The following is a 14,885-nucleotide window of genomic DNA, read 5'->3' as shown; positions in this document are numbered from 1 at the left end:
TTTAATTAATGACATAAATACTCAAACCAGCAAGGAAGTCTATAAGAAGACGCTGAATTAACTCCAGGATGGACAGTCAAAAAGAAAAAGTAATCATAATACAATATAAAAAAAGTGAAGATATTTAAGTTGGAGCTATTTTAAACAGTGAAGAGATTATAAGAATACTTAATTAGTACCAAAGAATTTTTTTTTTTTAAACTGGGGATTAAACGCAGGGATACTTAGCCTTAACCACTAAGTCACATCCCTAGTCCTTGTTTTGTTGTTGTTGTTGTTGTTGTTATTTTTTGGTACTTTGGGGCACTCAATCACTGAGCCACATCCCTAGCCCTACTGTGCATTTTATTTAGAGACAGGATCTCACTCTTTTTCTTTTTTTTAAAGACAGGGTCTTGCTAAGTTGCTGAGAACCACGCCAAGTTGCAGAGGCCATCTTTGAACTTGTGATCCTCTAGCCTCAGCTTCCTGAGCCACTGGAATTACAGGCATGTGCCAAACTTGTATTTTTAAAGCAAGGAGCAAATGAATTATTATATTGTATTTTAAAAGTCAAAGTTAAATCCACACATGTTCTGGTGACTTAATAAGGAATTAGACTGCAGAAACTCATAAGGAAATGATTTAAGCCTAATATCCCTGCCTCATGCAGTTTTCCAAGTAGTAAAGAGGCTGCTTATTCTCTGGAGTGAATGTAAACAGGTACTGCTTTGCATACAGTGGCAGCTATTCAAGAAGGGACAAAACTTGCCTGCATCTTGCTAGCTCTGTCCTTTCCAATTGAATTACAGGACTTGAGAGATCATACCATATTAGAGTGATGATATTTGCCTAGAAGTCTTTTAAAGTGAGGATTGATATTTTAGTATCAGTGTTCTCAGCCCCTCCATAAATTACCTTGTTAAATATGTTAATACAGAAAGTTGTAAGTGAAAAACAGAAATAATAACCCTGGTTTCCTTCTGGTCATCTGTGGCATTTAATTCAGTGTGTATGAGCCAATAATAATAATAATAATAATAATAATAATAATACCTCAGGTGACATGCTTTTGTAAACACAAAAAAGTAAAATATCATGGCATTTGGGAAATGCAAATGTGGCTCTGTTAAGTCTCTACATTTGGAGGCAGTATGATCCTTTCTACTAAATACATGATATTTACATTTCACAGCAAAAAAGATTTTCCTGAACACTCCCAATCAATGGTCAAAATTATTAACATTAATAATAGTTTCAAGTTCTGATCATCAAATCCTGGTGTTCCAGAGTAGATGGGAGCCCTCAATCATTGAGAGTGACAGCATGTATACAAGATGTCGAAGCAGGGGGTCACTAATTCATGCTGAGTGGTCACTCCTAGTAGCTGCTGTTGAGGTACTTCACACATATCACCTTATACTCTCTTCCCATTACTGTAAGACCACATTATGCTATACCAGGTTTGCAGGTTAATGGGACTAAACATAAGGATGTGAAGTCATTTTTTTCCAAGGTTAATTGTGGAATTCAACCACAATCTCTTCCAAATTTGTGTTTGTGGAACTTTCTAAAAATGTTCAGTACTTCATTTCACAGGTAGTAAAGTCTTAGGGAGAATACAGGCTAATAACTCCAAGAAGCTTCACAGAAATATACAGATAATAAATCCCTAATGTTTTAGCTAAAGAAATTAAAGTGTTTGGTGACTATTTTGGACCATTTAGTTTGCTAGGGAAAACCAACCCTTGACTCTTGGTGATACTCTTGGGATCTGAGAGAATGGACAATGGGTCTGATCCAATATGGTAGTTCTTTGTTTCATGCAAATTCAAAAGACTTCATCAAATAATTCAAGACACTTGGGTATCAGCCATCTTCATTCCGAGGTGATCAGAATCACCTCGGGTGACACAACTGCAAATTCATCAGCATCTGTTCCCACCTTTACCTCATTCCTAGTGCCTTAATGCAAGATGAGGCTTCTTTCTTCTTCCAATTACACCCCAATTCCAACCCTTCCTGCCAACAGCCTTAATTCACCAGCACACTTTCTTCTCTGTGTGCTCAACCCTTCCCTAGCTCTTTACAGTCAATAGAAAGAAAGTCTTGTCCATCTAAAAATCTAAAACACACCCAAAGATTCCCTCGGCTTGCCACTCTTGACATTCTATATTTCCCTTTCCCTTCACAGCCCAGCTTCTTGAAAGGCTAGTCCATGATGCCTGTTGCGTTTCCAGGCTACCTACTCACTCCCCATCCCACAACAATCTGGCTTCTGACCTCACCACTCCACCAAAATTAGCCCTGCACGGTTACAAATGATCTCTCAGTTCCTGAAGCCAATGGACACTGTGTGGTTCTGCAGTTTATACACTAAAATTGGAAAGATGTGGAGAGGATTATCATGGTCTCTGGGCAAGGATGACAAGAAATTCATGCAGCATCCCCTATTTTTATAGTATGAACTCATTGTGTTATATATAGATATATATCTTGATATAGAGACTATATTTGCATATAGAAAAAAGTCTAGAAAGATACGTATCAGAATTTTAGCAGTAGTTATGCTGAGTGATGGGATTTAGGGTGACAAATACATAGTTTTTCAGTTCCTACATATTTGTGCAACTTATATAATAATCACACATCCTTTATCTAAATAAAAATAAATGTCATCTCAAAATATCCAGGGGCTCATTTCAGTTCCTCTTTGACCTTACTGCAGTATTCTGACGGTATTGCTCTTTCCTTGATGGTAAGCCACCACACTGTCTTGAGCTTCCTCTTCAGCATCTTATTCTTAGTCCTCTTGAGAGCTTCCTCTTCTCCACCCATGCCTTCATAATGCCACCCTGAACTCCATCACCGACCCTCTTCCATCCCCACTCTTCACAGTGTCTAAGTGGCCTCATTCACATCAGTGGCTTATTTGATGCTGAAAATTCCCAAATCTTTTTCTGGCATTCACAGATTTTGCCTGAGTTCCAGGCCTCCATATACAATTTTCCAGGTTTCTGGGTGCTTCAAATTCAACATCCTTGAAAATGAATTCATTTTCCCCACAAGGTAAGTCCAAATCCTATAGTCATATATCCATGAACAGAAGAAGCACTTGTCAAGCCCTGACAGAAATGTAGGGGTCATTTTTTTTTATCTCTTTACTTTCTCTCGCTATCTTCAAAAAAAAAAAAAAGGATAAGTTCTATCTCCACATATTTCACAACCACTACTTATGTCTTCTCTATGTCCACTGGCTTAATCAAGCCTCCATCATTTCTTCCTTAGATAACTGAAACAACTTCTCTAGTGGTCAGATACTTTCAATCTTACTCCCTTTATCTCTCCTCAATTCTACAGCCATAATTGTTTTGCCAAAATATAAACTACATATATGTCACTTTCCTGTTATGTGATAACCCTAATTGCCTGAGGGTAAAGTTCCAAATACATTAACTGTCCTCCAGTATAGATCATTACTCAGTTCTTGTCTACCTTCCATCATAAGACTTATGAACTGCTGGTTGTTCTCCAGATATCCCAATTTCTCTCATACCTCCAGTGCTTTTTTTTTTAAACTTGACCCCTGTTTTTTCTAATTGCCTATGGTTACCCTTTGAGACTCAACTGGGCATCATTTCTTGACCTGCTCAGGTAAACCTTTGCCCTCAGAACACATGAAGCTTCCCTCTAGTGTGCCATAAATTACACTCTATTTAATTGTTCTCTCAATTATCTCTTTCACTCTAGGATGCTGAGGTCCTTGAGGACAGGACTATAAATTTAAAATTTTTTGAATAAACAGAGAGGTAAAAGATTGGCATAAAAAAGAAGCTACTTCCAAATGGAACTGATGCAAGGGAGATGCAAAATAAGGTCTCCTGAATGAACTTACCCACAAAATATCACAGTGTCATTCTGCAACAGTCACTACAGTAAACAGAGGTATATCTAGTGGTATTTATTCAACTCCAACACCCATACCTTCAGGAGCTCAAAATTCAGAAAAAGCTCCAGGAAAAAAAAATCTCAGAACTTGATTCAGCCATCCCTACTGAATAGCACAAAGTCTTCTGAGCAGGCATTTTATATCAGCAAAGCCATGATATAATTCAGCACACAAAGGTGGGAAGCCAGTCTCTAGTTATAACTCTGTCTCCCTGCCACCCAAAGGATTCTGTTGGCAAATTGCTTGCTGCATCTGAAACCATAGGGCATCAACTTTATGAACCTAAAAGAAGCAGTTGGTCTTCTGGATTCACTTCTACACCAAAATAAATAATTATAATGTTTCACTGAGAATGATTTCTAGCAAATTATTTTCAATTCTTATAATACAAACCAGATCCAATGATACACTCACATGTATGATTACCTGGGGTTAATTTTAGAAGTTGTGTAAGGACCATCAAGTAATGTTTATAACTAGGTATAAATACTAGCTTCCTGCACTGGCATTTCTGCCCCTTCAGCAGGGGGCAGGGGCACCGCCTGTGTTCTCCAGTTGTACAGAGGTGACCTATAATCAATGGGTAGAAAGTTGGCCCTCTCTCCTGTTTCTCCTCTGATCAAAGATAGGAATTAATGAAATGCTCCTGCTTTGACTACTTGGGAAACAGAGTATAGCCTCAATAGCATTTAAGATACAATTTTGTTTGAATTGTGTTACAAAAGACTATGTCTCACAAACGGCTTCATCCACCCCTTCCTAAAGCCCCCTGCTCTTTTTTATAAACACATTCATAATTCATTCAGATATTGAGCATTCGTAGGAATAGGTTAAGGCTGCATCCCTCTCCGGTAGAAGGAAATTAATCACAATCATTCTATGCCAAATATGTGGAACCTTTCTCTTTCCCCATCTCTTAGTACAAGTTTGGGAATGAGTCAAATGAACCTGAGAGCAAGTCAGCTGTGGATTTCTGGGAAAGGTTTTCCTGGAGAATATACCGACATCTTATTCTCCCCTATGCAGTATTATAACCACAATGACTCTTTGCAATTGTATATGACTATGAGAGGCAGTCGTGATAACACCAAGGATAAACAGATAGAAGGATGCAAAAATACCTTGCTGTCTCATGACAACAATACATTAGATTAACCAAGGCTGAAACCATGCTACCTTTAATAACAGTAGCTATTATTTCATATTTTTTGTAGCCAAGCCCTCTTAATATACTACTACTGATTGTTTTTTCAAATAATATTCCTTGTGTTCACTTGATTGCCTTGTGCAATATGTGGAGTGGATGGCAAACTATAGACCACAGGCTAAATCTGCCCAGCACCTGATTTTGTAAATAAAGTTTTATTGGAGAACAGCTACACTTTTTATTGTCTTATGGCTTCTTTTATAATAAAACAGCAAAGTTGAGTAATTATGGCAGAGACCATATGGCCCACAAGGCTGAAAATATTTATTATCTTGCTTTTTACATAAGTTTTTTTTTGTTTGTTTGGTTTTTTTTTTTTTTTTTTTTTTTTTTTTTTTTTTTTTTTTTTTGCTGGCCCCTCATCTGTACCAGTGAATTTCAACTGAGGGCTATTTCACCCATATCATATTTCCCAAGGGCCATTTGGATGCCCTAGCTGTTGTGAAGTCCTACAGTGCCACAGTTGTTGAATGTTGTATAATGTTAAAGTCCCACAAAACAAATAACACATGCACACACCCAAAAGGTAACAGTGATCCTGTTGAGAAATACTATTCATGTCAAAATAGTAATCCTATGGTGAATCGAGCTGCTGTAGATATTGATGTGGCTGCATCACTGCAGTATGCTGATTTTAAGTCCTTTGGGTATAAACCCAGAAGTGGGAGATCTGGGTCAAATGATCGTTCTGAGGAATCTCCATACCACTTACCATGATGGTTGCACCAGTTTGCATTCCCACCAGCAATGTATGAGTATACCTTTTTCCCTACATCCTCACTAACATTTATTGTTCTTTGTAGTCTTGGTAATTGCCATTCTGTGTAGGGTGAGATAGCTAAACTATGGAACCAACCTAGGTGTCCTTTAACAGATTTTATATATATATATAATATTACTCAGCCTTAAAGAAGACAGAAATTATGGCATTTGCCAGTAAATGGATGAAGCTATAGCATTATCATGGTAAGTGAAATAAGCCAATCTCAAAAAACAAAAAGCTGAATATTTTCTCTGATATGAGGATGCCAATTCAAATTGTGGGGGGTGGGGGGGGCTAGGGAAGAATAGAGTTACTTTAGATTAGTTAGAGGGGAGTGAAGGGAAGGGAGGGAGTAAGGAAGAATAGTAGAATGAATCAAACATTATTACAACCAGTGTGATTCTACATCATGTTCAACCAGAAGAATGAGAAATTACATTCCATTATATATGATGTATCAAAGTGCACCCTACTGTCATATATAACTAATTAAAATAATCTTTTTTAAAACAAAAAAAAACATAGTAATCCTTAGCCGGGCTTGGTGGCATATACCTGTAATCCCAGTGGCTCAGAAGGCTGAGGCAGGAGGATCACAAGTTCAAAGCCAGCCTCAATAAAACTGAGGCACTAAGCAACTCAGTGAGACCCTGTCTCTAAATAAAAAATACAAAATAGGGCTGGGGATGTGGTTCAGTGGTCGAGTGCCCCTGAGTTCTATCCCAGATATCTCACCCCACCAAAAAAAAATAGTAATCCTAACCTAACTATATACCACATCTTGGTTCACATGTGTTCTTTTCTTCATGTTGCCTATCACCTTGGCAACCACACGTCTGGCAGATTTACCGACACAGATAAACAGCAGACTAGAAGCATACTGGACATGCTATTGATCCTCATTACTGATTTGTTTTTAAAAAATTGAGGAAATAAATGTATCATTACATTAGGGGATGTCTTCTTTAATTAGAATTTTCTGGTTTGGAGGCTTATTTAGATGTAAACACGACATTCCTAGTTCTGTTCTACAATACAAGCTGGCTATGCACACAGTATTTTTTGAGGCATGTTTTATTTTATATTCATGAATTTTTAAGTGCATTTCTGCTTCAATGTTACAAAGTGATTAAAATTTCTTTGGAGTTCCTTTTATATGAAGCAGTATTTTATAAATAATGATAATCATTCTAATTCCCCCTTTAATAAAAAGACCTTAAAACATTTTATTGGGCTGAACTAAATTAGTCTCATTATAAAGATCTGAAATAAAAAGAAAACATGAAACTGAAACCACTGCAATGTTTTATAGATAAGAAATACATGTTCTTAACTATACAGTCAGCGGGAACATGAAAATTACAGGGGTTTAAAAAAAACGTGACTTGCCTTCATAAAGACAGTTCAAGGAAAGTAAAACAAATCTGTCCTCCGTGAGATACACTACAGACCCAAGAACTCATAATTCACCTACAAGTGCTATTTCAATCAAGAGATTGCAATAACAGCAACCAGAAGGTCAGACTGAGGCAGCACTTGAGTCAGAGCAGGAAGTGGACGAAGGAAGCGGTTCAGTCCTTTAAAGAGTAACCAAATAGCACTTCAACTTTTTCAGATTTCAGCCACGATGTTTTCTGCCTCGATGAGTGTACAAAGCAATAAGAGGAAGGCACTGGGGTACTCTAGCTTCCCATGTGGCAAATATTTTCCCAGTTTGCTAAATCCCCTTTTCCTTTGAAGGTTTAGATGTCTTGCGCATTTGTAGAATAAAACGTCTATAAAGTTTTCCTGATCATTCAAGAAAGAGGTGCCACCACCCACTCCTTTACCATCTGAAACAGCTCCTCTGTCTATATGGCAATGTTTTACCCTCAGGCTGTTCAGCAAACAGCTCTCTGGCCGGAGAGACAGGGACACTAAACAGTGCCCAGTTGTTTGAGTTTGGGTCTCAAGTATGAATGACCTACACACGCAAAAGGAGTATAAAATATGCCTCCTGTGAGTGTGCTGGCAGGGAGACTGTGTGCAGAACTAGTTGTCTAATTCCACAGAGAGATAAAAACAAAATTAGGAGTTCACACAGAAGGCAAACATCATTATGAGCATAGCATATGGGAAGAAAGAAAAACCTCTAAAATGACTGTGTTTAGAGAGAACACTGAGAAAAATATACCAGAGAGAGTCAAACTCTGAAAAAACACAGCAGGAAGAAAAATAAAACTGCCACGTGACACATAAAACTGGATCCTGTGATCTAAGAGAAAAGAACCCAGGATGATAAGACTTTATAGTGAAAGCTTTAAACCAGTTTTCTATAAGGAAGATTTGAAAATTACTATCTAAACATATTATAAATTATTTCTACTTGTTATCTATTCATGCATATAGTAAAATGTGTATAATATGTGTGTGGGGGGCTGCTGGGGATCAAACCCTGGGCCTCACACAGGGCTTGCTAGGTAAACACTCTATCACTAAGCTACATCCCCAGCCTGAAATAAATAAATAATAAATACATAAATTTTCCTAAATATATAAATAAATATATATTTATGTATATATATATATATATATGTCTATATACATATGTGTGTGTGTGTGTGTGTGTGTTTGTGGAAAGTAGCTGAAGTCCCACACATACATCATTGTTTATTATGTTGGCCTAGAATTCAAGACCCCTATGTACCTCTCATAAGGTCCTAAGGTCCAAAGAGGAAGAAGAAGGTATCTAAGTAATACCACTTTTAAGTTAGACCTGGGATTATGGAAAATAAATGATAACAATTGGAAAACATTTCTAAAATACACATGAACAAAAGTAGAGTTATCTCAAATTCTACTCTTAACACATCAGTGTATTTCATGCCAGAGCCTTTGTTTCTATGTTCCACATCACGTACATTCAAAATTTTTCTTTAAATTGCAAACAGTATATATATGGTATTTTAAACAATCTGTTTTGTTTACTTGTTTCTTGCATATAGAGGTTTTCAATATTAATGTGTATTTCTGAATATAAATAGCTGCACAAGAGAACATTTTATTTTTATGCCTATTCTCTATATTTAAGGCATGTGGACTATTTCCCCAACTCTTTTAAACATACTTGGGATTTAATTCATAGAGGTGACTAAGACTGAAAGAAGTTCTATTACAGTCCTACAGGAGAAAGGCAATGCCATGCAAGGTCACAGGGGAAAGCATAAGGGTCACAGAGGTACAGGGAGGTAGGGTAGGCAAGTTTGAACAAGTTAGGATTGGAGAGTTTGAACGATTTTCAGTGGGCTCTGGGCAATATAAGTGATCCCACCCTCACTGACTGGCACCTGGCCCTGGGATGACTTAGGGTAGAAGAAATACTGCCTTGGTGTGTGACAGAAAAAGAAGAAGTCTACTGTGGACGGGATGTGTGCTTTGGACTGGCTGATCTGCCTATTGAAAAAAGTATATGACCTCAGGCAGTTATCATCTTTAGGAATTAAACTGGTGTTTGGAGGGGTAGTCTCTCCAGGATTGGAAAGACCCCAAGATTAGTCTCATAAAATATAGAAAATAAAAACATCACCATCACCAATATTCTCCCACAAACAGATGCCCAGTGAGCTCCCTCCCGCAGCCTCTCTTTCTCTGATATCTATCATCATACTGAGACGCAGACCATGGAGGCCTACAGCACCTGGCTGGCTTTCTTTTCTAGGGCACCTTCTGGGATCGTTCTTGCAGATCTCAATGTCTTTGTGTCCGGACCGTCTCATGCCCCACCTCTCATGTCTTCCACTTTCCCTTCACTTCCCCTCAGCCACCCATTACCATAATCACACTCTAACCACATTCTGGGCCCAACAGTCACCAGCACCAGCACCAGCAGAAAGCAGAGATGGCCACTATGATGCAAGGGCTAAAATAATCAGAATTGCTTTTTTTTAAAAATGATAAATTAACCCAAAGACAGAGATTCTTACAATATTTTTTCTAAAAGATAGCTAATATGTGGCCAAAATTTAAAAGTCTGGAAGAGCATCAGCACAAGATGGGGAGCAGATACTCTTCCCTCTTCTACCCAGACAAGGGTTTTTGAGCTTAAGTTGGTACTGTACGTGTGAAGCTGATTTTATATAATCCATTAAATATTTTAATATTCATATCTTTTAATTCAGAGATTCAACTCCTAGCGATTTATCCTGCTGACAAAAGCTATTCAGGGAAAGGGGCTCTTGTGATATCTGGCTCATAATGGAAGAGACAGGGAAAGGGATCGAGCTGGAGAACAGGGAAGAAACGAGGTGAAGCAAAGTCTTGTAGGGCCAAGGCAAAAATAGGGACATTGTTCTCTGTAGAACAGCAAACATGGAGTTTTCAGCAGCAGAGTAAAATACCTGATTAATTTATAATAATTTTTGTTATGTCTTCTTGGAGTGCATGACTGTTCCTAGTGCAGATTTGTGAGGTTCCTGAAAGAAAGTTCTTGAAAGTGCAGAGGAGCAAAGCTCATGAAAGACTAACCAAAGATGGTGAAGCTGCTGCCTGTGAGACAGGAACAAAAACTCAAGGAAAAAAAAAAAATAATAATTCGAAGGGCAGGGAAAACATTGTGAGGTTGAAGAAGACTAAATAAAGAAGTTATTGAATAAGAAGAAAAAAAGTATACCAGAGGTTGTTTAAAAGTTATAGGAGAAAAATTCCATCAAGGAAAACATCTTACAACAAACCAAAAGATTTTCATGGCTGAAAGAGAAATCAGCAGGAATAATCTCAATTTGCTTCTAATTAACAAATATATTCAGCATGGACCATACTCTTAAAAGGATTGCTATTAATCCTTTTTTTTCTTTCCTTCATTTTTTATACTAGGGATTGAACTCAGGAGTGCTTAATCACTAAGTCACACTAATTAATTTTTATTTTTTAATTTTGAGACAAGGTCTTGCTAAGTTGCTCAGGGTCTCAATAAATGGCCAAGATTGGTTTGAATTCACAATCCTCCCACCTCAGCCTCCTGAGTCACTAGGATGATAGATGTGTGTCACCACACTTGGTACTATGAATTCTTTAAAAGCATAGAAGTTTAACATTTTTAATAAAAACTTTTACAAAGAAAATATTCAGTTGTTTTACAATTGACAACTGAGTATTAAAGCAACTTTACCAATTTTAGAAGTTAATATTCTAAAAATTATGTTTCTGATTTAAAAAAACTAGGTCAAAATATCAAGTAGTTTCCACAAGATCTCAAAACTTAGTTAAAATAAAAAATATTCTATTCTAAATAAATTCATGTTATAAAGAAATATATTCAATCTATTGCACAAAGAATTCATCATTACATATTGTAACATCCTTATGATTTGGCCTAGTGTCAAGGCTATTCAAGGAATACCATGCTTCCCCTCATTAAGCAAAAGATCTGTACTAAGAAGAATATTTTTAAGATATCAAATATCAAAAAACTTGAACCAGTAATGCCAATCCTTTCACAATGTGTACACACTAAATAAACTAAAAACTGACTCTAACGATCACTCATCAATTAAATGTTTGGAATGCGAAAAATTTCTAAATCATTTGAAGCACAAAGGATTAACTGAAAAAAATACAGTATAGTAGAATTCCATTTTAATACCAATAACAGAAAGCAAGAGTTAATAGAGAAGTGCCATAATATAACAAGGGAGGCTGACCATATGTTTATGAAGACAGAATTTATCTTGTGCTATAATTTAAGTTAGGCTATCACCAGGCCCAAAATAGTGAAACTACATTTTATCTGTTCTACTGGATTTGTTAAACATGATGGAAAACCTGCTACTGGGGGGAGGTGGTAGCAGCAGTGTACTGGGTATTTACGGATGAGACTCATCCCACAAACTTCCCATAAAATAGCTCGGAGAAAAACAGAGGCCACTGCCAATCATACCATAACACAATGCCAAAAAAAAAAAATGTCTGGGAGATTCTTTATTCCTTGCACTCTTATGCTATCTTAATTTATGGTTTATAGCAAAATTGAAAGCCATTGCTGAAATAATTGAGAACCACATACTTTTAGAGTTGGAAGAAACTTGTTTCGTTGACACAACATGTTCTTTATTGAAGGGCCAAACCATCCATTATCTATAGAAACAAATTTGTAACTCTTTTCCTTCACGTTTGGGTGATATGCCTGTGTTCTGGGGTTGCTGCTTCCTCTATGAACATTCTGTATCTAAGCACAGGGCACATTCTGTTAGAATTGAAGATACAGGGATCACCTAAAAGGGCCTCTTGATGTCTGATGTGAAATGCTCCTTGTAGTATTGATTCCTGAGATTCACCTTCTGGCTAGCAGACATAAAAAAAGGATGCAGTCCTCACAGATTTGATTCTCCACTATTTACTCAAAGGAGATGAAGCAAAGAAAAGTTCAAATGCTCCTCCTGACAAACACATACAATCAGCCATTCTCCAATTCCCTCAAGGTAGGGCAGAATGAATGTAGACTTTATGCAAAAAAAAAACAACAACAACAACAACAACAACAGAAATATTCTTCAAATCTGAGAGAACAGAGATCCAAGGGTCCCAGAGCTGGAGAATTTGACCTGTTAATTAATTATTTACAAGGGCAAATACTACTCTGGGCTAACTACTGTTCTCAATTTATTTATCACCACACCAAGCAAGTTCCTAGAGAATATGGGATTACTGTCACCTGGGGACAGTGTCAGCATTATCTCTGTTGTCCCTTGAGCCCTGGTACAGATGATGTTTCTGCAGGCTCAGGGGCAGAGGGGTCAAAAGTGTTCAGTCCCTGACCTCTTCATTGCTTCTCCAATTTCCTTCTTAGCATGTGAACATGGCAGGAATCTGGGGGCTTCCACCACACTGACCCTCAGGCCTCTAATTCCAATCCACAGTGAGACATATATTTTCTGATTTCTGTCCCCAACTCAAGTATACAGGCATGTATCTATGTAACTGAAACAGGAATTTCACAATACTTACTAATTCAGGTGCACTTTTAATCTGATTCTATTGTTTAATTGTTCATTGGGCTTCAGTATATATGTTGATTTCATAGCCAACTTATAGGTCTCTGCATACATACTCTGACAAACACTGATATCTTTTTTAGAGAGGTAGAAGTATCTTATTTAAAATCTTTGAGAACCATAATCTTCTGGTTATTGGTGATTACAATTATCATATCACCTTCTAATACTCTTTCATTCAACAAGTATTAAATGGGCGGCTATTACATGATTCATAATATCCATCCACCAGTATTGGCATCTAGTAATACTAAAGTACTTAGATTTCTTTTCTACCTTTTGAAATTTCATTCAAAAGAACTGTCTTCCCAAGAATGTCAAGTTGCACATTCTTTCTGACCTTTCTGGACTTGTCTTCTACTTCTTTGTGACACATGTAGAATGAATTAGGGACTTCTGCTATGCTCTCAGTGTAGCAGTGAATATTATCACAGGGGGAAAAATAAGTTTCACCATAATTATTTGTACATATGGCTCCAGAGACAAGAACAGGAGCCATATCACTGACCGTACTCCTGGATTGGAGCAGAAGTCTCTTCTCCCACCCCACACATACCTACTCATCCCTGCTCCAGAGTACTCTAGATTTCTCAACAGAATGGATATTAATTATGTGTTATTTTCATCTCCCCAGCTAGAATATAAACTCTATGAGTACAGAAACGGTATTCCCAGCAATTACTCTCTCGGGATTTAGTTAGAAGTCAAGCACAAATGATTTTCAATCAATATTGGTTTAATTAGTTAATTCATCACCAAAAATATGCTGGTGATTCAGCTCTACATGCCAGTCTTGAGCCAGTAGGATTTACTTGATTAAAAATCCTCCCCAGCATCACCTTTCCTTAAATATCTTCCAAATTGTAGTATACTCTCTAATTGCCCTTCTTTTCACATTTTCCAAACCCTTTTCCAAGTTCCTTTCATCAACTTCCCTCACCTGGTAAACATTCTTCAATTTTAATTACATGCTTATTGTGGATGAATCACAATTGAAGTAATTTTAGAAGGTGAGATATTTGCTAACTGTAGAGGAAAAAAGCCTAATGAAATTCAAATATCTTTCCTTGCTTATTATCCAAATTTACAGCTGTTTGCATAGCTCTACTTAATGAATATAGCTATTTTCATATCCAGCTGAATCCCCAATCTCTTTCTTGTTTCTGTTTAAAACTGTCTATCCTACCCCAGAAATCAGGGAATAATCTTTCCTTTTTTAAAACTAGATTTGCTGAGAATTTCTCTCACATTTGCTATGAACACACACACACACACACACACACACACACACACACACACACACACTTTGGGAATTCCCCTAACCAAAAGTAGAAGGAAATTATGGAAAAAAAGAAGGGAGAAAGAGGAAAGAAGAGGGAGGGAGGGAGGGAGGGAGGGGGAGAGAGAAAGAGAGAGAGAGAGAGAGAGAGAGAGAGAGAGAGAGAGAGAGAGGAATTAGCTAGATAGATTAGTTCAATGTCTATCAAAGCACTATTTTTATTGTAAAGTTTGAAAAAAAGTATGATGAAATTAATCTACAAACCATTTACTATGAAAATCCAACTTCTTGCATAAAATAACCTTCATAAAATATATACATTTATCAAAACATTTTACAACCTTGTCTATGATAGTGTAAATGAGTTTAAGATTAAAGATCTATATCTGAAGAATTTTAGTATTTTTACAAATCTCCATATTGAGTCTGTAAAACATACATATAAGACACAAATAGGTAACTCTATAATGACTTTAGATCAAATGACTGCAAATTTCAGGATTATGTTATTTCAGAGTGATTTTCTCATTGGCATATATTTGGAAGGGACCATGGATAGAGTAGTGGGATACATTCTACAGCAGAAAGAACACATTAGTTCTATTCACAGCTCATTTTCCTATGTCAATAATTAAAACTCTTTGTGGGTTACTTGTCTTTGTAGGTCTACATGCTCGGGT

The 14,885-nt window shown here is 37.0% G+C and overlaps 1 non-coding gene across 1 annotated transcript; it reads left to right on the top strand.

The window, feature by feature from the left end:
• The first annotated feature begins 2,328 nt into the window (after positions 1-2,328).
• LOC113187958 (U6 spliceosomal RNA) lies at positions 2,329-2,437 on the top strand. The gene has a single exon (XR_003301479.1). It is a non-coding gene; the product is annotated as a U6 spliceosomal RNA (small nuclear RNA).
• Positions 2,438-14,885: the final 12,448 nt, after the last annotated feature.

This window comes from Urocitellus parryii, chromosome 12 (genome assembly GCF_045843805.1).
Source record: "Urocitellus parryii isolate mUroPar1 chromosome 12, mUroPar1.hap1, whole genome shotgun sequence".
Taxonomy (NCBI): Eukaryota; Metazoa; Chordata; class Mammalia; order Rodentia; family Sciuridae; genus Urocitellus; species Urocitellus parryii.
The sequence above is the reverse complement of the archived record's forward strand: the minus strand, read 5'-3'. Positions and strand labels throughout refer to the sequence as shown.